Consider the following 23186-nt stretch of genomic DNA (forward strand, 5'->3'; position numbering starts at 1 on the left):
CCTTTTCTGTCCCTCAGATAAGTCACCACCAGAGGAGCCTAACAGTGGCTCTCTTAAGTTATATGTGCAGAAGTGGAGTATTTGCAGTTAAAGTGCTGCATTTTTTATGTGATTTGGCTGCAAGCAATTTATTTTGCTGGTTCTGTAGAATACTGTTTATTTTTCACAGCAAAATCACATAGAAAAAGTGACAAAAATGCAGTACTTGTTCAGGGCTTGTTCAAATGCTGCATTTTTTCAATAGCATTTTACTTTCCCAGCAAAGTGAATGAGATTTCTGAAATTTGTGCGCATGCTGCAAATTTTTTCCATGCGTATTTGAACGATGAAAGGAATTTAAATATCTGCAGCATGTCAATTCTTTTAACAATTTTGCTTTATTTTTCACCCATTCAAATTACTGGGGAAAAAGGTCAAGCAAAACACAACCAAAAACGTGTCAAAATGCATCAAAACCACAAGTTTTTCGCTGCATTTTTCCTACCAACAGTTTTTGCTCTAGAAAACTTTGCTGCAAGTACTTAATACATGCACCCTAAGCCTTATAGAGCACACATGAGTACGTGGAAGTGATAGCTGAGATAACTGTCAGATGACAGACGTATAAGGTATATGCGGTGCTTTTGGAGCCCAATACACAATAGATAGCTGTTGACCAAATGATGGTTCAAGTGACAGCTATCTGTTCCAATTCCTCTATACACAGCAGCACTGGCTATGTTCAAAGCTCCAGTGTTCTTTTTGATAGAGGGTTCCTGATATGCTTTGTATGATATGTATTTTTTATGATATGAGAACCAGCAGTAAGTTCACACACTGCAAGCGATGACATCAGTAGGGTCACCACAGGTTATTGGCTGTGAACTGGGATAACCTTACTGAAATCAGCACTCATCACAGCAGCCAGATTCACACGCTACTCTCAGTGTGTCAGCCGTGCTGAGAATTCACATTACTGATGTCACCGCCTAGCACAGCCTCCGGATATAGAAAAGGCAGGATCGTCGTGACATCCTTGTTATGGATTTACGACTGACCCAAAATCATTAATCCGATTGCCAACGCACCAGAGCAATCTAGATGAGCTGAGACTTGGCGCCAGAATTGGTTCATCAAATGGATATGCCATTTCTCGGGCAGCTGAAGGCCGGTGTTATAAGTCTGGGAGGGGCCCAATATCCATGGCTCCTTTATAGCCTTTTTAATATGAACTGCCCATAGCAGTCTGCTTAGGCTTTGCTGGTTATTAAAAATAGGGGGGACCACATGTCATTTTTGTGGGGTTCTCTCCATTTGTATAACCAGTAAAGGCTGTGTAGACAGCTGTGATCTTATATTAATAGGCTGGAAAGATCCATGGGTAGTGGCCCCTTCTCAGAATAATATCACCAGCCCCCAGCTGTCTGCTTTCCCTCACTTGGTTATTAAATGTAAGGGGGATCCCACACATTTTTTCCCAATTAATTATTTAATTAATAGGTTTAATAAGACTAAACACCGTTTAGTGCCACAAGAAAGGCACTAAAAGCTGCTAGATTGTTATATGTAGGGGCTTGTGACATTAAAAATCTACAGGACATCTATCCTATTTATTCTATCTATCTCTGTATATTAAATTGCTTTGTTAGCTTCTAAACTAGCTTTAAATAATATATATAATTACTGTATGTAACCTTGGATGTTAAAAATGGATTGCACATGCACGCCATATGCATATATGGATGCTAGGTGAGAAAAATTGCATTGCTCTCACATGACGCTTGCATGAAACTCGCGTGACACTCGTCGTAGTTTTCTGGATCAACATCAGACCGATTTTTTCATAAGCTAGTGTTACTCCAGCCTTCGGATGAAATGATCTTTTGTGTAGCACAAAAAAACATTGTTATCGGCAGCACAACATATTGCATAAACAGGACCCACACTCGCAAGACCTATTGCAGCCTATGCACACTTAGCAAACTGTTAGAGATCGTTCAGTGCACATAGTTTTGCCTGCTCTGCTGATGTAAAAATGCTATTAAACAACCATCAATCTGTAAATGTTTAGTGCCGCTGATCATTTAGTGTCACCGGTCAGTACATGTAAACTGACCCTTATTTTACGTCAAGAGCTTGTTCAGTTTGTGTCTTGGTAAAGAGGATTTTACATCTCTGCTACCAGAAAGAAGGTTCTAATAAGTAAGATGAAGGCATGGAGGGCAATGCACTGCAAGCGAGGTAAGGAACAACTGGCCATGATTAAGGCACAGTGTTCATGATTGGATAGCTTCATTGTACTACATTTCACATGTGTTATTTGTCATGTTGTGTACATTTTTTTTTAATAAAACAAACGCACAAGACATTTGTCTCACATGACTACTTTCAGAGGACGTTTTTGCAGACTGTATGGATGCCATTTGTTGATTTCCTTGTTGATGTCCTGAGCTGCTTGTGGCATGTTTCTTTCTCTCTTATCCTGTCTTCTGGCCAGACCTTTCTGCCCCTCTCACGAACACAGAACACATCTCGTCTGTATGATGCAAGTCCCTTGCCTCCAGCGTTTAAGGCAAGACAGCTGGCATTTCATATGCTGCGCTCTACTGACCCTGACAAGCCACCAAAGCTCCCTCAGGACATTGATGTGCTATATCTCGCACATGGGGAAGTGTTCCCTTGATTTCAGGTGTCCAATAAGCAAGTCATGAATTTTCATTGCAAGATATGAAGATGTTCTTGATTCTGGGTGCTTTGATAATATCTTGGTTGAGGTTCAGACAAACCTAGCTTCTTTCTTTTAACTATGTAATATTAGAAATTGTAATATTGGTTCTACGGCTTGTCGGCCAAGAGTGAATAAAAGCTAACAAGAAGATCAGGCTTAAAGCATTGTCTTGACATGGTCACTACCAACTATAAACAGCCAACCATCAGATAAGTTGCCTGGCTTTTGATTATCAGTTCACCCATGTGGGAATAGACATAGAGTTAGTCTTCAAGGGGATGCAGGAAATATAATCATGAATTTGTGCTTAAGAAAATATACCCTTACTTTGTATTTTTTTCAAAAGGCTTTGGATATAGAATTGGAAGGACATATTGCTACTCTACAGACAATATAATTTATCATCATTGAAGGGGTTTAAAAGGCTTCTTAAATATTGCATGATAAAATCATGACATACACTACCGTTCAAAAGTTTAGGGTCACCCAGACAATTACAGTACGTGTTTTCCATGAAAACTCATACTTTTATTAATCAAATAAGTTGCTAAGTGAATTTAAAATCTAGTCCAGACATTGACAAGGTTCTAAAAATTTTTTTATTTGAAATAATAATTTTCTCCTTCAAACTTTGCTTCGTCAAACAATGCTCCCTTTGCAGCAAATACAGCATTGCAGACCTTTGGCATTCTAGCAGTTAATTTGCTGAGGTAATCTGGAGAAATTTCACCCCATACTTCGAGAAGCCCCTCCCACAAGTTCGTTTGGCTTGATGGGCACTTTTTGCGTATCATACGGTCAAGCTGCTCCCACAACCGCTCAATGGGGTTGAGATCTGGTGACTGCGCTGGTCACTCCATTACAGATAGAATATCAGCTGCCTGCTTCTTCCCTAAATAGTTATTGCGTAATTTGGAGGTGCGCTTTGGGTCATTGTCCTGTTATAGGATGAAATTGCCTCCAATCAAGCGCTGTCCACAGGGTATGGTATGATGTTGCAAATGGAGCGATAGCCTTCCTTATTCAATATCCCTTTGACCTTGTACAAATCTCCCACTTTACCAGCACCAAAGCAACCCCAGACCATCACATTACCTCCACCATTCTTGACACATGGCGTCAGGCACTCTTCCAGCATCTTTTTAGTTTTTTTGCGTCTCACAAATGTTCTTCTGTGTGATCCAAACACCTCAAACTTGGATTCGTCAGTCTGTAACACTTTTTTCCAATCTTCCTCTGTCCAATGTCTGTGTTCTTTTGCCCATATTAAACTTTTCCTTTTATTAGCCAGTCTCAGATATATCTTTTTCTATGCCACTCTGCCCTGAAGACCAGCATCCCTGAGTCCCCTCTTCACTGTAGACATTGACACTGTCATTTTGCATGTACTATTTAATGAAGCTGCCAGTTGAGGACCTGTGAGGCATTAATTTCTCAAACTACAGACTCAAATGTACTTGTCTTGTTGCTCAGTTGTGCAGTGGGGCCTCACACTTCTCTTTCTACTCTGGTTAGATCCTGTTTGTGCTCTCTGAAGGGAGTAGTACACACCGTTGTAGGAAATCTTCAGTTTCTTGGCAATTTCTTGTATGGAATAGCCTTAATTTCTAAGAACAAGAATAGACTGTCGAGTTTCACATGAAAGTTCTTTTTTTTTCTGGCCATTTTGAGAGTTTAATGGAACCAATAAATGTAATGCTCCAGATTTTCAACTAGCTCAAAGGAAGGTCAGGTTTATAGGTTCTCTAATCAGCCAAACTGTTTTCAGCTGTGCTAACATACTTGCAGAAGCGTTTTCAAGGGTATTCTAACCATCCATTAGCCTTCTTACACAGTTAACAAACACAAAGTACCATAAGAACACTAGAGTGATGGTTGTTGGAAATGGGCCTCTATGCACCTATGAAGATATTGTATTACAAGCCAGACGTTTGCAGCTACAATAGTCATTTACCACATTAACAGTGTATAGAGTGTATTTCCGAATCATTCAATGTTAACTTCATTGGAAAAAACTGCGTTTCTTTCAAAATTAAGGAAATTTGTACAGTAGTGCAACTTAACAAACTCACCTTGTAAATCCTATGTCACTTCAGTGATACTAGTGTGGTAGTCCTACCAGTCCATGTCAGCCATCTTGTAGGGATGGCTTTCAAACTTCCCACATTATTGGCTTCATTTGTCACCTATGAACATTGATTGGTTGCAGCAGTCACATGCAAGAAGCCAATAATGTCAAGAAGGACTAATGGAGCAGCAATCCGAGAGATGAAGAGAAATTTTATATTTTATGTCATTTTCTGCTTATTGAACATTTTTGAAAAATCTTGCACAAACCCCTTTCATGTTTTATGAAAGATATTTTACAAGTTAAAAGAAGATTGCATTATCAGTGCAAATGTATGCATGCACATATGCTGATATCTGTTCATTAGATGGATATATGATAGCCCGGGGTCCGACTTCTGGGTTCCTGATGGATCACAAGAACAAGGGTCATTCTTATAACTGCAAAGTGACTGGATGTTTTTTTACTTTGAGCACAGCAATATATTATAAAGCTTTACAGAATGTGATAGAATTGCAGTATCTGTATGAATATAAGCAATAATAACAGTAACGTGTATTGAGAGCGTCACCAATATAGTAACAATCAGGTGTGACCCTTTTCTTTTTTTTAATGAAACGCATACTTTGTAAGGAGATACCACTGCACCTAAGTGGTCTGCCAACAAGACGAATCTAATTAACGTAAGGGTTGGTTACTTTTTATATCTTTAAATTACAATACATTTCCAGCACTATATAGTTGGACAGACAGTAAGGTAACATGGTTAGCCTTTGCTATCCAGGCTCTCACGTAAGTTCCCCAGGTTAATAAAGAAAATGTGATTCTTCAACCTTAAATATTGGAGAACAAGCTAGTTTTCTATTATTATTCTTTGTGCCAACAAGTAAGTTCATGAACTCTGTCCAGATTTACATTACATTTTTAATGTGACACTGTAGTGTCTTCATTTCCTAGTGGATCAGGTCAAAAGTTTAAATCAACATCACGGAAAATAGATTTGGGTTGCTGAAGCTTTTTCGCCGGTAGTAATGATTGTACTCTTTGTAAAATGTGAACACATTCTAAAGTACTATACACAGTAATTTACTGTACACATAAGTATAATCAATCCTGTGATAATAGCTTGATGATCTTTTATATATTTATACAATATTGATTGCTCTTCTTGATATAAATATTGTGAAAAGAGTTATAGAACATATGGACTTATATCCTTGGTGTGCTTCTATCATTATCACGTCATGGTTTGTATTTTATGGTGAATTCTATACAATTCAATACAGGTCTATCTATCTGTAAGTATATATATATATATATATATATATATATATATATATATATATATACACATATGTATGTATATAGATATATATCTACAGTCATGACAAAATCTATGTATACCCTTTTTGAATCCTATGATTTTTAAAAAGTTCTTTCGAAAGTCTTAAAATTGAGTAATTACTTCCACAAATGAATAGTACGTGAAAAATTATATTAAATAATTATATATTAAATAAAAAGTAGTCCAAAATACAGAAGCAGTGTGTTAAAAATTAAGTACACCCTTACAGCTTACATAGGGATCTAGATTCTAAGTAGCAGCCAGATATTGCTACTCAAGTGCTCTTGATTACTGGTTCATCAGCAAGTGCGACCATCTCTATAAAACCAAATATGTTGGCAGTTTTCTGGTCTGAAGCATTTCAGATGTTTGTTAACAAAATGCCAAGGAGGAAAGACATCACCAATGATCTTAGAGAAACTATTGCTGTTGCCTATCATTCTGGAAAAAGTAATGACTATTTCCAAAAATTTGGAGTCCATCATTCTTGGGTTTGAAAAATTATAACATTTAAGACAGTTGAAAATTTTGCCAAAATTGGATGTCCAAGTAAATTAACCCCAAGATCAGAACGTACAATTCCCAGAGAAATTTTATAAAACCCTAGAGCTACAGTTTAGACTCAAAAGGCCTAAATTAGTATGGTACTTAAAATTTAGGAGTTCATTACAGTACAGTTAGAAAAAGACTGGCCAAGAATGTTTTGTTTGTAAAGGCAGCCGGGAGAAACATTTGCTTTCTAAACAAACATGGCAACATGGCTAAATCTTGGAAAATTGCATCTGAACAAACTACAAAACTTCTGGAATAATGTCCTCAGGACAGACAGAAAGGAAATACAGCATATCACCACAAACACTTTAAGTCATCTGTCAAGCACGATGCTGCAGTGAAGATGATTTGTGCTTGTTTTGTTGCCACAGAACGTGAGCACTTTGCATTCATTGAGTTGACCATGAATTTATCTGTATATCAAAGTATTTTAGAGTAAAATGTCATGCCATGTATCCAAAAAAGCTGAAGGTTAGACATCATGAACAGGACAAATATCCCAAGCACACCAGAAAATTTGTGAGAATTACTGAAAAATAAAAGAATCAAGGTGTGGGAATTGCCCAATCAAAGTCTAGGTCTTCACCCAATTGAAATTCTGTAGTGGGACCTTAGTAGAGTTGTTCATAAAATAATACCACAAGCCACAATGAACTTAAGCAACACTGTAAAGAAGAGTGGGACAAAATTCTTTTGATGGATGTCAGAAACTGGTACCACCTATTGGAAGTAGCCATCCTAAAAGTTAATATCGATCCTCTATCGAGCCTTGCCACATGACTTAGGATAAAAACCAAAACCAAAACCTCAATTTGTAGATACGGTGTTTCAGGGTACTGCCCCTCATCAGTGCAAATTGTGACATCTCATTCTATCTATCTATCTATCTGAGATTAGCGAATTGATTCTCAAATTCCATAAAAAATTAGAATTCTCTAGAATCCGAATATGTTATTAAAATGTCAGCAAGGAACTATTTTGCTGGATTCTACAGGGCTATGAATGGGTTAAAAAAAATTATATTCTCCTCTTTTCAGTGATCCCTGTGCCTCCTAACCATGTGGCTGGATATTTATCATATTTTAGATTTTTCTTATTTTCTTATTTTATTTTTATCGTTAACTACTTTATTTTGAAATGTAATAACGGCATTATCGTTTTTTATGACTCTAATAGTCAAAACTGCAAACGTGACCAACAGATTGTATGTATATATGAAGCAGTGATGCTCTACAGTTAGTCTGGATGTTCCTGCCAGAGCTGCTGTGCTTGGTTTATCCACCTGACATCCCTGAACACATTTATAATATGCAGACCCGTGTGATGCTGACAAGGTTAATGGGGCTATGACTTAAGGTCTAGTCACACGGTGAACTCAGGAAGTAGAAATATTGTTAAAATGTTCTGGTTAGTGAACAGAGAGATTATCTTAACCCTGCTGTTCTGTTGGTCAAAAATGACCGACTTTGAACTTCAATATTCTTTAAAATATTCAAGATGCGGATCTGAAACCCGTGGCCGACCGACCCATCCTCATTTAAGTCAATCAACCACAAGTTTCAGAACCGCATCTTGAACACCCCAAAAAATACCAAAGTTCAAAATAGGTCTCCCCAGACCGAACAGAACAGCAGGGTTAAAGATAATTATGCCATCAAAGCACTAAAAATGCCTCTGCTGTAAAATGCACAATGTGCGGTAATTTTTGGAGCTGTCTTCTGCTTACCATTGCAATTTTTAAAATTACTTCCTATGTCCTTTGTGCTTTTCCAACAATCCACAATCTTTTTCATGTGAAAATATTGTTTTATACAAGTATTATAAAGAGTACACTCTTGCTGCTGTGTATATGTAATATAACAATATTATAATATAATCAAAGAATGTAATTTGGGGGACTTTTTGCTGATACACTACTGACCTTATATGACATATTTAGGCTTTTAGATATTAGTAAAAAAATTATTATTATTTATTATTGATAGTTCTTAATAATAAAATGAAGAGTACATGTACAAGAAATTCTACCTCACTAGACTGAAAACAGGCATAAAGAAAACCTGCAATAAAATGATCATCAGCAGGTATTACGATATGAGATACTTCCACCACCTACAGGCCTAATGTGCAGCGTTCAATAATGCTGTATATCTGCCCCCAGCTCGACCTGTAAGACAAGAAAATAACTTTTATTATTATCAGCTGTGGGGTGGTTCGGTGCAAGGAGTGTCGCTGGTCTTGGTCCAGCGCCTCCTTTCTTCATGCGATGCCATCCTCCTTCTTGCTTCATGTTGATGACTCATCCCTTCATCATCTACGCAGAGTCCCCGCAACATGCTCCTGTGCAGGCATACTTCTCAACCCTGATGAAGAAAGCCCAGAGTTCTGTAGTGTGCAGGGCCAGGAAAGGTGAAAGAGGCCCCGACACATTCGCAATAAATATTAGATACACACCAAAAATGTATTTATGACATTGGCATTAAAAAAAAGGGGGGGTCAATAATTAATCTCCAGAGAAATTTATCAGAATACATTGTGGAATAAAATCATAAACATAGAATATTAGTGTATTAATATAAGTAATAGAGAGATTGATATAAGGTGTGTTCGCAGCCCGGGGTGCACCGTGCAGAGATACCTGCTGCAAAGTAATGGTGGATGGACACTCAGCTCACACATGGGTTAAACTTCACCCAGTGTGAAATAAAAGCGAGCTTTGTTGCCTCACAGAGTTGCGCTTGAATAAAACCCTAACTAGGGTTGTGATTGCTCTGGAACTCTTCTGTGCTAACCACACACATGAAGGAACCAGATGCTAAGCCAAGGCTATTGCCCCCACTGATGCTAGCTGCCTGCCTGAGTGTACAGCCCCAGAGCTAAACAGACTCACACCACATATAGACAGAGTGGTAGAGTATCCACTGGCAACAGCCAAACACAAATGATACTAGCGCATGACTGTGCGGCCATGGGAACATTTTATAGTTATAGCTCTCCAGGACCTTCCTAGTGGACCAATAGGAGCAGCTACAGGACCTGAGCGTGTGACCCCCGACCTCCAATGAGAGGTCTTCCCTTGGGCATGCTCAGAAGGAGAAAAGCAGGACTTAGTCCCAGGAGTGCCCGCTCACCGCTGAACAGTACTGGTTATAATGGCTAAACCTGGAAAGGCAGCAGTAACTAAACGTGCAGTATCTGTCCGAGCCAGGCGCTGGGACTGACATCTCCGCTGAGCAGGTTCCACTGCGGCTGGAGAAGAATGGGAGACTAAAGCAGACATGGTTCAAGATTCCCCCTGTGCAGCGGTAGGAACTCGACACCTAACAATTAGTAGATACAAAAATTTCACCTAAGATGTTACTGAAAAAGTTTTCAGTGTAAGGGTAAAGAATTATCAAAAAGACAAATGTTTGTTGGTTAAAGGGGTGTGCAATAGCCACAGGAGTATGGTCACTGGTTCAATAAGATAATACACAATGGACAAATGAACCTTCAGACATAGGATGGATATCCTATGTCCTAGTAGCAGAGTTCAGTGCTCAAAATAATAAATGAGAAATAATAAATAAGAATCAAAGTGAGGGTAAAGATACAAAGACAATATGAGCATAACCCTGCATTAAGATAGATAAGATAGATATAGGCGGTAAATAAGGAAAATTAAATAAAATTGGTGTATAATGGAAGGAGGTAAATGGAACTTGTGTGGCAGCCAAAGGAGCGTGAAGTGTAAGGAGGTAAATGGAGCGTGTGACAGCCAGAGGAGCACCCTCACATATAGCCCTATACAATATGTATGACTATGTTGAGCACAAGGTCGGAAGTTAAGCTGCCAAACTTGAAACTGAAGCTGATAGTTGAGATTGGGGAATCTTTGAAAATAAAGCCATATTTGCATTAAAAAATTGAATTAAAATATTATGAACATATCTAAAATTATAGTTTTTTTTAAGTGGACAGCCATGTTATTACTCTAAATGTAGCTATTTCCAGACATCCTTCCTGTACTGATTTATTTTGCAAGGTTTGTATTGCTGTTATGTTAACAGTTAAATTCATATTGACTTGTTTTTTGCTTTTTTTTGTAAAATATTTACTTGGCATAAATGGAATAGGAGTCTTCAAGGCCGATTCGTCTTACACATTAAGTCTTTTTATTGCAGTTGGTAATGAAATCTTTTAAAATGTGCCACATTGCCAAACCTGCAAAGTGAGTCCTGCCCCACTTTAAATGTTCATACACCTAACCTTGCACAAAGCTCACAGCTCCTGCCTGAGTGATGCATAAAAGCCTTTTTTTCATCTCATCTGTGAAAGATAATGTGGTGACAGGTGACACATGTCAAATACTAGCTCTTATTTTGTAGTTAAAGGTGATTAAGTACAATATCAGAATATATTCTTCTTTCAAGAAAAAAGTGAATCTTTTAATCAAAAAGTAAAAAAAAGATCAGACTACAATAAAAATAACCCAACCTTTACCCATTTTAATCCATCATATAAATGGGCTGTAATCTTACTGTTTCTTTGTGATTTCATCTTCTGATCTGAATTATACATGGACAAAGAGAAGATGGAAAACACCTGACATGAAGAAAAATCTCTTCAAGATTTAAGGCCATCATTTTATACAAAGCATTTACGAAATTAGTAAATTTTATATGATTAAATCAGTTATGTTTATCTTGGATCTTTCCCCGTTTATGTCACTTTTCCAACCAAGAAAAGAATATACACATTTATTCTATTTTTTAGTTCCCTGAGATATGTGAACCACAGGGGTTCACAAATGTGTCACTAGTGTCCTAAAATTAATCATTTTAAGAGATGCCACAATCTTGTAAAATATACCAATTTAATCCAAGTGAATATGTGTTAACCAACTCTCTAGGCATCTTAGTTTACTCTTCCTTAATCCAACTCATGGTTGGACAATATTTTTTGGCCAAAATGTACACAGTATTAATAGGTTTATGGCACTTTGCAGTTTGGAGTCTTCCTTTTTCTTATCACCTTTTCAAAGATGTTGAGGAAACAAAGAAAAAGGAAACTTGTCATTGTCTCCATCCAAATTCTGGCACAGTTTGCCATACTACACTCTAGAGGTTTTAAGTGCAGAAAATAGTATATTCATAGCCTTGAGGAACTTTGCTGTCATTTGAGTAGGAGTTTTTTGGCTTAGGAGAGCAAATGAACACTGATCTAGATGATTAATTGGAAAATTGACGTCATAATTTATTGGAGAATGTAAGAGTGCGTGTCCATGGTCCGTAATGACGGCGCTTTGGACGGAGCGGAAACCCCGCTCCGCCCAAAGCACCACCCCCTTCTGTACGCATGTTGATTCCAGATGTGTAAATTGCACACATCCGGATTCTCCACACCCTATACATAGGGCCCTGCTATTTACCTTGAAGCGATGGAGCATCGCCGCAAGGTAAACAGACATGCTGAATTCTAAAAAGACGCGCCGCATGTCCGTAAACGTAGGGCCACCAGATGCGTGTTCGCACACATAGTGGAGATAGGATTTCATAAAATCCCCTCCACTATGCTGTAAAATATGGATGCTGCGGTTCAACCGCAGCGTTCAATCCGCAGCTAATCCGGATGTAATCGGGCACTTGGAAACATACCTACACAGGGTAGTGCACTAGAAACTATAAATACAACTATAAATACCAATATAAAAAGTCCAATGTATACTGCATGTAAATTATTTTATAGGTAGTGAGAATCAGAGTGCTATTTACGTTTTATAAATTTGGCAATGATTATATCCCTCTTGATTGATTGGTTTATCCAGGGGATGCTTAAAAAATAATTTAGACTGGCCATAGATTCAATGTAATTTGACAGGTCACTAAAAGAGAATCTGTCAGGTTTTTTGTATTATTTAATCTGAGAGCAGCATAATATAGGGCAAGTGAGCGTGATTCCAATGATATATCGCTTAGTTTACTTTATGCATCAGTTGTGACCAAACCAGAGGTTTTAGATGTATCAAGTAGCAAAGCTGGGAAAGCTAATTCCACCCACAGGAGGCTCCGTATGTACATTCTCTATAGACAGTAAGCTGCTTATCAGAGAAGGGGGTGTGGTTGGACTAACACTCATGTGAGCTGTAGTCCAGCACTATTTATCTCCTAGTGATACAAATCTTCATTGTAAGTAAGCAACAACACACAGCTAAAGAAAAAGTGACACACCACTGAATTCTGTGTCTCAGCTACTACCTCTTACTCATAAAGGGTTATCAAGGGAATAACAATGATTGCAAAAATGCCCAAGTTTTCTTACAACCATAAAATAATCTATCTGGTGCTCACTTCTGCTCAGTTAGAAATGTTATCTTTACTACATAACACTAATTTAACCTTTTGTGTTTTTCTTTGCAATCTCTGATTTTTGCTTTGCATCTTTTTTCTTGGGATAGTGTCCCATTGCTGAACAAACTGTGTCCAAAGTGATATTTGTTAAAATAAAGAATTTGTAAAAAGTAAATAAGTAAAATAATAATGACTCATTTGCAGTTATCCCACCGCAGGTTGTCTTCCAGGGCATGCACCCAGTCACTGCTGGTTTGTCTTTCCTGGTCCAGTCCTCGACACACCACACTTGCCCGCTCAGCTGATTACAGGCCATAATAGTGACATGTGTCAGCCAATGATTAAGCAGGCAATTCCAGCTATTTCCTACTTGTCAAAAATGGGGCCAGGAGGCTCAAACATGCAGAGATTGAGTAAGTTCCCCAGAATAAATGCTGCTGATGGCTGTGTGTGTTCATTGATTCTTTTATTAATGTAGGCAGCTATAGTTTATATTGCTGGGAAAACTCCTTTTTGTGCTGGACCTAAAGATAATCTTATGTCTACAGTGGGTTATTAATTTGCTGTCAGACCTCATCAATGATGACTATTGCCAACAAATATGTAATGAACATGGCCAGCTTTGAAATAAGAGATATCAGCTTTTACTCCGTGTAAAAAATTGCCTTAGACTCACTTTAATAACACTTTTTCTAAATCATTGATTAGTTTTCAGCCATTTGTTTTAGACAAAACATATGTATTGCAGAAGAAATATCTCTTTTAAATCAAAGAAGAAGAACTCCTACAGGCCCAGAAGAACATCTAAGTGTAGCGCGAGCATTGTAAAGGAAATGTCCCAGAGCGATAACTTCCTCCCAAACTTAGACGCAAAAAATTGCAGACTGTAAACCACAAGTTCTTTGAATTTCAGCCTATGCCGTGAATATATGTTTAGAAGTTTATAAAAAGGATAGTTACTTATTTTAAATTCTGTTTCACTTCCTACTAGAAGGAATTTCATTGAAATATATTGATTTATTATTAAATATTCAAGGAAGCTGTAAGCATTTCATTGGAGAGTATATAAACTTCAACATGTAAAGTGGCTTCACGTGGAGCAGGAAGCACAACAGTGGATACTGTTGTGAGCGGTAGCAGTATGAATGGAGATTACATGATTTAGCCGCCAATAAAAGAGATCATTTGAAGTTACTTCCACAGGGTCGGAGTCATAAAGAAGCTAGATAATTTATATGGAAGCAGCATGGGGTTTACCTATAGAGGAAGCGTAATTATGGGGTATCTCATTAGGCTATTACATTGAGTTCCTTATTTCATCTATAATACCCATAACAAGGCTGAATGATTAGTCCCGGAACTGCGGGTGGCCTGGACTATATCATCATATTTAGATAACCGGATGGTCACTAGATACTTCAACACTACATTAATTATGAATGATGCTCCATTCCTTGATTTTCTCATTAGAGATCTTTCTCACTAGCAGCACCGCATTATAAACAACGTTTGATATTAATAAGATGGGTCGAATTTGTTTATTAGCTTTAAGCTATGATGGGACAGCCTGATGCTATTGAAGTTGAGAAACTTATTTCATTATTATACGTTTTTTTCACTATGGAGGTTGACATTAGGTTGAATACATTAGGTCACACAAAGCCATTAACCAAAGGTCTCGTGACATGTTCTCTTATAATGAGTGTGTGAATACAGTCTTTACGATTTTGTAACACAAAGTAGAGCTAGACAAAGATGTCCACATAATCCCTAATACATTTTGCATACTCATTTACCAGATAATGATGTTTTCTTCATGTTTAAGGCCGTTAAAAGTTTGACACTTGCCTTTCCAATAGAATAAAGGGCCAAGAAAAGAATCACATACAGTTGTATTGAAAATTATTAAATCCCCGTTAAAAATTAGGTTTATTAGGAAAAATGTACAAACTTTCTGCATTTTGCAATAAATTAAAGGAACCACAATAATTATTATTATTATTTATTTATATAGCACCATTAATTCCATGGTGCTGTACATGAGAAAGGGGTTACATACAGAGTTATAGATATCGTTTCCAGTAAACAAATTTACAATGACAGACTGGTACAGAGGGAAGAGGACCCTGTGCTTCCAGACTTTCATTCTATCAATAATATAACTAGTTCAACACATCGAATATAAGAAATGGTTTCTCCAAATCACACACAGAATGCCTCTTTTAATGACTGCTGTAGTCTTAGAATTATTCAACCCCTTCATCACAAGTGTTTTTAGTGCTTAGTAGAGCTCCTTTAGTGGCCATGACCTGCTGCAGAGATGCATACCCAGACACCAGCTTCTGGCAGTGTTCCTGAGTTGTTAAGAAATTGGATCTAAAAGTTAAGAGAAGAGATCATTGCCTGGCTCAAACAAGGAAATGGCATTTAATGTTTCTAGAAATGCACTAGGAAGCATTGTTTGCATTGTCAAAGGTAAAGTTGTTTTCTGGTTAATTGAAAAGGGCAAAGCTATACTCGCCTACAAGCTCTTACTGAGATCATGCGCAGGACACTCCATGGTCTGTATTTAACTGGCGGGGAGTTGTCACCATTCAAATCCACACCGACTGTGATTGGCTGTGATCAGATGTCCTCATCAACATGTCATCAGTCACATCAGCAATGACATGCTGCTAAAGACACCTTACTGCATCCAGTCATAGTTTTCATTGGTTCTGTAGCCACTTTATACAATGTCGGCTTCCTGCCAGTTTGTCGTTGCAGACAATAGAGTTGCCCATTCTAAATCTCGGCAAGTGCTGGTATTTTAGTCTAGCTTTGTTGTTTTTTTTTATTTACCAAGCCAAAGGGAAAAAAAAATTATTTTGCCTGGACAACTCTTGGATCACAAGCTACTATATTTGGACATGGCACAAAGAGAAAGCAAGCAATGTCTGGTGACAAATGATTAAAAACCTTGGCGTGGCTATAAAAAAAAACGCAGTAAGATTTGGTAGCAGATTAGGATTCTGTTTTCAAACTAGACGGTAAAGGTCTCCATCGTCAAACTACAGACAGGCACCTGTACGGACCCAACAGAACAAGGCATTTTCTCTAGTATGCTCAAAACCATATAAATAAACCACAACAGTTTTGTGATTAGGTTTGCTAGAGTGATGAAACAAAACTTGGAATTTTTGGGACCAATTGATCAGAGGATCAACTGCGATCCCAAATGCGTCAGTTAATATACTTCTGTGTCTTTGTTCAGATCATATTTGATTTGTGAAAAGTTAGTAAAGCCATGTCAAGATTTCAACCAACATTTTGGTGCTGAAGATCTTTGGTTCCATTGTCCTGTGCTCCAACCAACTTCAGCTTGGTGAGTGAGTTCGACATTTACGTTCTCATTTTTGATGTGGGTTGCATAATTGGATTTGAACTGTACGAGAAAACAAAGTTTAAATGCTTTTCGATATTCTCCATCTACTTGTATTTCAACTAGTCTAGTGCACATGGCCGATATTCTATTATGATAGATGTCTGTGCTTATGATGTAAGTGCATATGGTTGACACGATGTGAAAGAAAGCTTGCTTTTTTCATTCAGTATTTGATTATAGGTCTAACAATGGAAACTAGTGCTGGGGTATTTAATATTGTTATCATAATAATATACATGTGATGATCATCAATACATCAGTGATATAAGTTTCATACTACTCATGGAAACACTATACAGAGCCTAGTCTAATAGAAGTTTGGGTATCTGTTGAGTAGAGACATTGTCTCTGTGTTGCTTTATGGTGTATAAAAGGCAAAACTAAGCACTAGAATCTAAATTTTGCAAAACAAAAAAAAAACTATTTGCATGAAGTCTTTAAAATGTTCATTTTACCTTCAGGCAACTGGATCTGCTTTGATAGATAATGTAATAAATAGTTAATCTGCAAACCACTTTGTATAAAAAAGTCATTATAGTTTGTTGGTCACTAGTTGTCGACCTTGTATGTAACGTGCTGTCCGCTGCCTGTTGTCAAGTGTAATCCACCTCTAGGAACAGAAAAACTGAGTTTGATTATGATAAATGGGGGCAGATCTTTGCCTCTCTTCTCCCACCTATTAAATACCATATAGGCTTAATCAGAAGGTGGATTTCCAGTTGCAGTTAGGCAAGGACATTAACAGCAGAGTTCATCCCAGGTAATGCGAGAAAGGAAGCTCCAGCACCTATAGTGCCCATCTAATACAAGTGAGAAGAAACTATTTTCTTTCAGTAATGTCTATTTCCACCTTTTATTATATCATTTTATTTTTTGTCTCTTTTTAAAAAATTTAAAAAGAACTCTCAGATATTTTGATGTAGAGGCAGCACATTATGTTAAATGGGTTAAAATACATTTTGGTATCTGCTACATTTATATTTTTGATATATTATCTTATCAAACATTGTCAGATGTAATTCAATTGCCCATCCATATATCGTTATAGACTAGAAATCCCTTCTATGCCTTTATTTCTCTCTGACTGTTATTGTAAGGTGATGACCAGGAGATTTTTCCTTTATATTCTCTCCTGCTTCCTTCCTGGGATCACTATTTGGAAGATGAAGGCCACAGGTCACTCCAGGGGAATTATTAGGATTTCCCCATGTTACTGAGTAAGGCCAAATACCTAGAGAACAATTGGCACTTTTCTATTGAGAGCATGTGCTTCTGGCTTTGGCTGCACAGCTAAACAGCATGGAGAGGGCCAGAGATTAATGAGAGAGAAGCAGTAGTATTGTGAATTTCACTTTTAATATATTCTGCTGGCTCCTGTAGTATCGCGTGCACTGATCACCTAATTATAGTTTTGTTATGATGCACTTTAGGAATTATTCACTAGAGGGAGCTTCACTGCTTGTCAGATATTTGTCACCAGCTAAAACTTGACAATTTGGCTATGGAGAAATATATTAACATCAGTGTTACTGTATCTGTCGGTCCATAAAATAGAATAGGCAAATGAGACTGTTTTCTTCGTAAAATCATGCTTCGTAATATTACTAAGTAATAATAGAAACGCAGTGATAAACTTTCACAGTTTTTTTCAAAACCGTTAATTAGCTAATTCCGCTGTCCTCCATCTGTATCACAGGTCAGACTGACAATTGCTCGTGCTGTGTATAAAGCAGAAATACATATCACTCCCATCTGTCTCCCTGATTTATATTCAGTGCAGAGCCTCCGTCACATGGAAATTACTAATATCAAAACATCCATGTTCCTTTATGTTTTCCTTTGCAGTAAGTCCACGGTCAAGATATAGATGCATTGAAATACGTTTCTCAACAATAGAACACATTATTACATTCTCAATAACTAAATTAGCCATGGAGCTTGACTTGGCTTCCAAAAACGACTGCATCAGAAAAGTCACAAAAGTTTTGACATGCTATCCTCGAATTTTGGATTACAAGAGAAGGAAGACCAGCGAGGGCTCAGACTTTAAGGTTGGACTTCAGAAAGGCAGATTTTAATGGACTCAGAAAGAAGGTAGGAAAGGTTCAATGGCTGGATGTTCTAAAGGACAGAAAACTCGAAGAAGGATGAGAGATTTTGCTAAATGAAATTCTGACTTAACAATTGGTTACAATCCTGAAAAGATGGAAGAATTGGAAGCGTTCAAAGAGATCAGGGTGGACGAATACAGAACTTAGTCACTTGTTAAAATAATAAATATTATCTAAAAATACAATGCTGTTTGCAGGGAATGCAGGGCAATAGTTAGAAGTAATGAAGTAAGGCTTGCAAGGGAGACCAAAAGCAGTAAAAAAAGGATTTTGTGGGTATGTCAAATGCATAAGAAAAATTAAATATGATAATATAAGAAAAGTTAAAGATGCTATAGGATTTTTACAGGATGCAAAGGATGAAGTGGTCAAAAATCATTTTGAGGCTGAACTTTTAAATTTGTATTTTGCATCTGTGTTCTCTAAAAAAGCAATTGTAACATCAACTGAACTTCATGGTGCCATCGAAGGAATAAGAGAATCCACCATATCCATAAACAGAGAGATGGTGAGAGAACACTTAGGTAATTCAAATGAATTTAAATCTCCTGGTCCAGATGAATTACATCCTTGGGTACTGAAAGAGGTAGCAGTGGAAATTGCAGAACAACTAGCCAGAATAATGCCATACTTATCTAATTACCTTCAATGATGAAATCACTGACTGGGTGGATCAGGGAAATGCAGTGGATATAGTATATCTCGACTTCAATAACACATTTGATAAAGTATCTCATACTAACGTTATTGAAAAAATGACCAAGTATGTTATTGACAAAGCTACAGTTAGGTAAATTCATAACTGGCTCAGTGAGCATCCTCAAAGAGTGGTAATAGATGGTTGCACATCCAAGTGGAAAAGTGTTTCAAGTGGGGTACGACAAGTCTTTGTCCTGGCCTCAGTGTTGTTCAACATTTTTCTAAATGATCTAAATAAGGGAACTGAAGTTAATCTAATTAAATTCACAGACAATCGAAACCTAGCAGAGATAGCTAACACTAGAGAAGACAAAGAAAGAAAGGGTTCAAAAGGATCTAGATAAGCTTGAACAATGGGCAGCAACTAATAGAATGGTATTTAACAAAGAGAAATGCAAGATTCTACATCTAGGCAAGAAAAATGAAAATTACATCTATAGATTGGGAGAAATAGAACTAAGCAACAGTGTGTGTGAAAAAGACTTTGGTATACTAATAGATCACAGACTGCGCATGAGTCAACAGTGTGATGCAGCAGCAAAAAGGCAAACACAGTTCTAGGATGTATTAAGACAAGCATAGAGTTTAGATCACATGAAGTAATTTTCCCCTCTGCTCCTCCTTAGGCTACTTTCACACTTGTGTTTTTTAGCTTCCATCACAATCCGTCGCTTTTTGAGAATGCAGGATCCTGCAAAAAAATTTGCAGGATCCTGCATTTTCCCATTGACTTGTATTAGCGACTTATTGTGACGGATGGCTATCCGTCACGTCCGTCGTGCACTGGATGCGTCTTGTTTTTTGGCAGACCGTTGGCATGAAAAAACGTTCTATGTAACGTTTTTTTGTACGTCGTGTCCGCCATTTCCTACCACGCATGCGCGGCCGGAACTCTGCCCCCTCTTCCCTGGGACATAGAATGGGCAGCGGATGCGTTGAAAAACTGCATCCGCTGCCCACGTTGTGCACAATTTTCACAATGTGCGTCGGTACGTCGGGCCGAAGAATTACGACGGCCCCGTACTGATGGAAGTGTGAAAGAAGCCTAAGTCAGGTCTCATCTGGAATACCGTGTCCAGTTCTGAGCACCACAGTTTAAAAAAGAGATTTAAAAACTGAAGCAAGTTCATATAAGAACTGTCAGGATGTTCTACAAGGAACGGTTAAAGGATCTGAGCTTGCAAAAAAGGCTAAGAGGAGACTTAACAGCTGTCTACAAATCTCTGAAGGGATGTCATAGTGTAGAGGGGTCATCATTATTCTAATTTGCACATGGAAACACGAGAAGTAATGGAATTAAACTGAAAAGGAGAAGATCCAGATTAGATATTAGAAAAAACTTTTTGACAGTGAGGGTGATCAATGAGTGGAACAGGCTGCCATGAGAGATGGTGAGTTCTCCTTCAATGGAAATCTTCAAAACAGAGGCCGGACAGATATCTACCTGAGATGATTTAGTGAATCCTGCATTGAGCAGGGGGTTGGACACCAAGACAATTGAGGTCCCTTCTAACTCTAGCATTGTATGATTCTGTGAGAATGCTGTATTTACCTTGAAAATGGTCATATAATCCTAAAATCAAAATTAGTATTTTACTAGTTCAGCTAAAGAATGAAAATGTTAGTTTTCAAGTATATTCAGTGTGAGCTTTTGACAGCAGCAGGTTGAGGGACTATGAGGAGCTTTACAGACAAGCTAGGTGAGCGGAGATTTAGCAGCAGGAGGAGAGGGACTGAGAAGCTTGTTAATCAGGTTAGGTGGGTGGAGGATCAGCATCTGCAGGGAGGAGGGATGCTGAGTAGCTTGTCAGTCAGGCTAGATGGGTAGATATTTAGCAGCAGCAGCAGGGATAAGTGACATTGATAATATTGCCAGTTGTGCTAGATTTGTAGAGATTAGGGAGTTGGGATACCAATGAGCTTGTCAGGTTACTGGGGTGGAAGTCCAACAGCAGCAAGTAGGAGAGGCACTGAGTTGGTTGTCAGTAGGCTAGGTTGGGAATCAGGCTAGGTGCATGGGGATTCTGGTTAATAAGGATTACATGGACAGATTGACACAGAAATCCATTTAATAAAGTAGATGAAGCCAATGGTGAACTCCCACATCCCTTTTCCCGTGGTGAAAACTCAGCCCCAAATAAATAATAATGGGTCAGAGGATAAGGTAACAGGACTACTAACACCCCCAAAACTTACCAAAACAACATAAGAAAAAATTTAAAAAATGGTGTACTTTAGGTATGAGACTCAACGCAAGTGCATTTTCAAAGTTAGATATAGAATTAATTATTGCTTGTGGGCCATTTACACAATACAAGAGTCAAATAGCAATACTCATCACTGACCTATATTTTAAAGGTCAGAACCAAGGACATTTATGGACACTAATATAGTTTAACTATAATGTGGGCTGTTTGGTTTTAATTAAGGTGTCCAGCTTTTGGTGGATACCCTGATGGAACTATACAGACGCCATCATAGATAAAGTTTCAAAAAATTTCAATAACTGCAAAGATGTAATAAATTATATCAAAACTATTAGTGTACAAAATGCAAGACAAAAAAATACCACAGATGTAGAAACAATCTTTATTGAGACATAAAAATGTGAAAAACAGCAAGGCACATCGTGTACATTATATGTATAATCACGATAAGGCACGGACCACATTTAAACACAATACAATGTAAGAAATACTCAATGCAGCACATAGTTACCAGAGTGGTGATAGGAACGGGCACCCACCCATGACCTGATACACATTTTGCTTTGTCCACGGTGACTCTCTTATCTCAGCCAATCACATTTATAGAAGGCATGGAGAAGAACTTGGGGATCCTAGAAAATGATAAACTTACCTGGAGCAGCCAGTGCCAGGCAGCGGCTGCCAAGGCAAACAGGATCATGGGGTGCATTAAGAGAGGTCTGGATACACATGATGAGAGCATTATACTGCCTCTGTAGAAATCCCTGGTTAGACCACACATGGAGTACTGTGTCCAGTTTTGGGCACCGGTGCTCAGGAAGGATATAATAGAACTAGAGTGAGTACAAAGGAGGGCAACAAAATGAATAAAGGTATGGGGGAACTACAATACCCAGAGATATTAGCAAAATTAGGATTATTTAGTCTAGAAAAAAAGATGACTGAGGGGTGATCCAATAACCATGTATAAGTATATAAGTGGGCAATACAAATATCTCTCCATGGATCTGTTTATACCAAGGAAGGTGACGTCACAAGGGGCATTCTCTGAGTCTGGAGGAGAGAAGGTTTTTCCACCAACATAGAAGAGGATTCTTTACTGTTAAGGCAGTGAGAATCTTGAATTCCTTGCCTGAGGAGGTGGTGATGGCGAACTCAGTCGAGGGGTTCAAGAGAGGCCTGGATGTCTTCCTGGAGCAGAACAATATTGTATCTTACAGTGATTAGGATCTTTAGAAGGACGTAGATCTGGGGATTTATTCTGACAGAATATAACAGAATATAGGCTGAACTGGATGGACAAATGTCTTTTTTTGGCTTTGCTAACTATGTTACTAAGTGGAACTGCCCCTTGGACTCCTAAAGTCAGAATGAGCAGATGTTTAAATAATTATATTGCTACTTGTTACAGGAGATATTGGCTTCAGTGGATTGGGCTTGGGTGTAAGTATACATGTTTTTAGTAATTGTATAGTAATTGTAGATTTATTAAAGGAGTCTGTGTCATTATTTTAATTAAAGGACTTTATTCTGGGTATGTGTTTTTTTATACTATGGGGTTAGTAATGGGGTTGTCTTTTAGATGCCTCTCCATTACTATCCTCAGGGCTTGATGTCACCTGACAATACAAAGGTAACGTCAACCCCCCAACTATCACCCCAGTTGCCACCACACAAGGGCAAGTGGGAAGAGTGAGGCAAAGTGCAAGAATTGGTGAATCTTACGCATGCACCTTTTCTGGAG

At 38.0% G+C, this 23186-nt stretch overlaps 1 protein-coding gene across 1 annotated transcript in view; it reads left to right on the forward strand.

The window, feature by feature from the left end:
- LOC138656804 (teneurin-3-like) overlaps positions 1–23186 on the forward strand; it is a 761459-nt gene that overhangs the window by 422048 nt on the left and 316225 nt on the right. The gene's annotated exons all lie outside the window — the stretch shown is intronic.

Source organism: Ranitomeya imitator, chromosome 1, assembly GCF_032444005.1.
Source record: "Ranitomeya imitator isolate aRanImi1 chromosome 1, aRanImi1.pri, whole genome shotgun sequence".
Classification (NCBI taxonomy): Eukaryota; Metazoa; Chordata; class Amphibia; order Anura; family Dendrobatidae; genus Ranitomeya; species Ranitomeya imitator.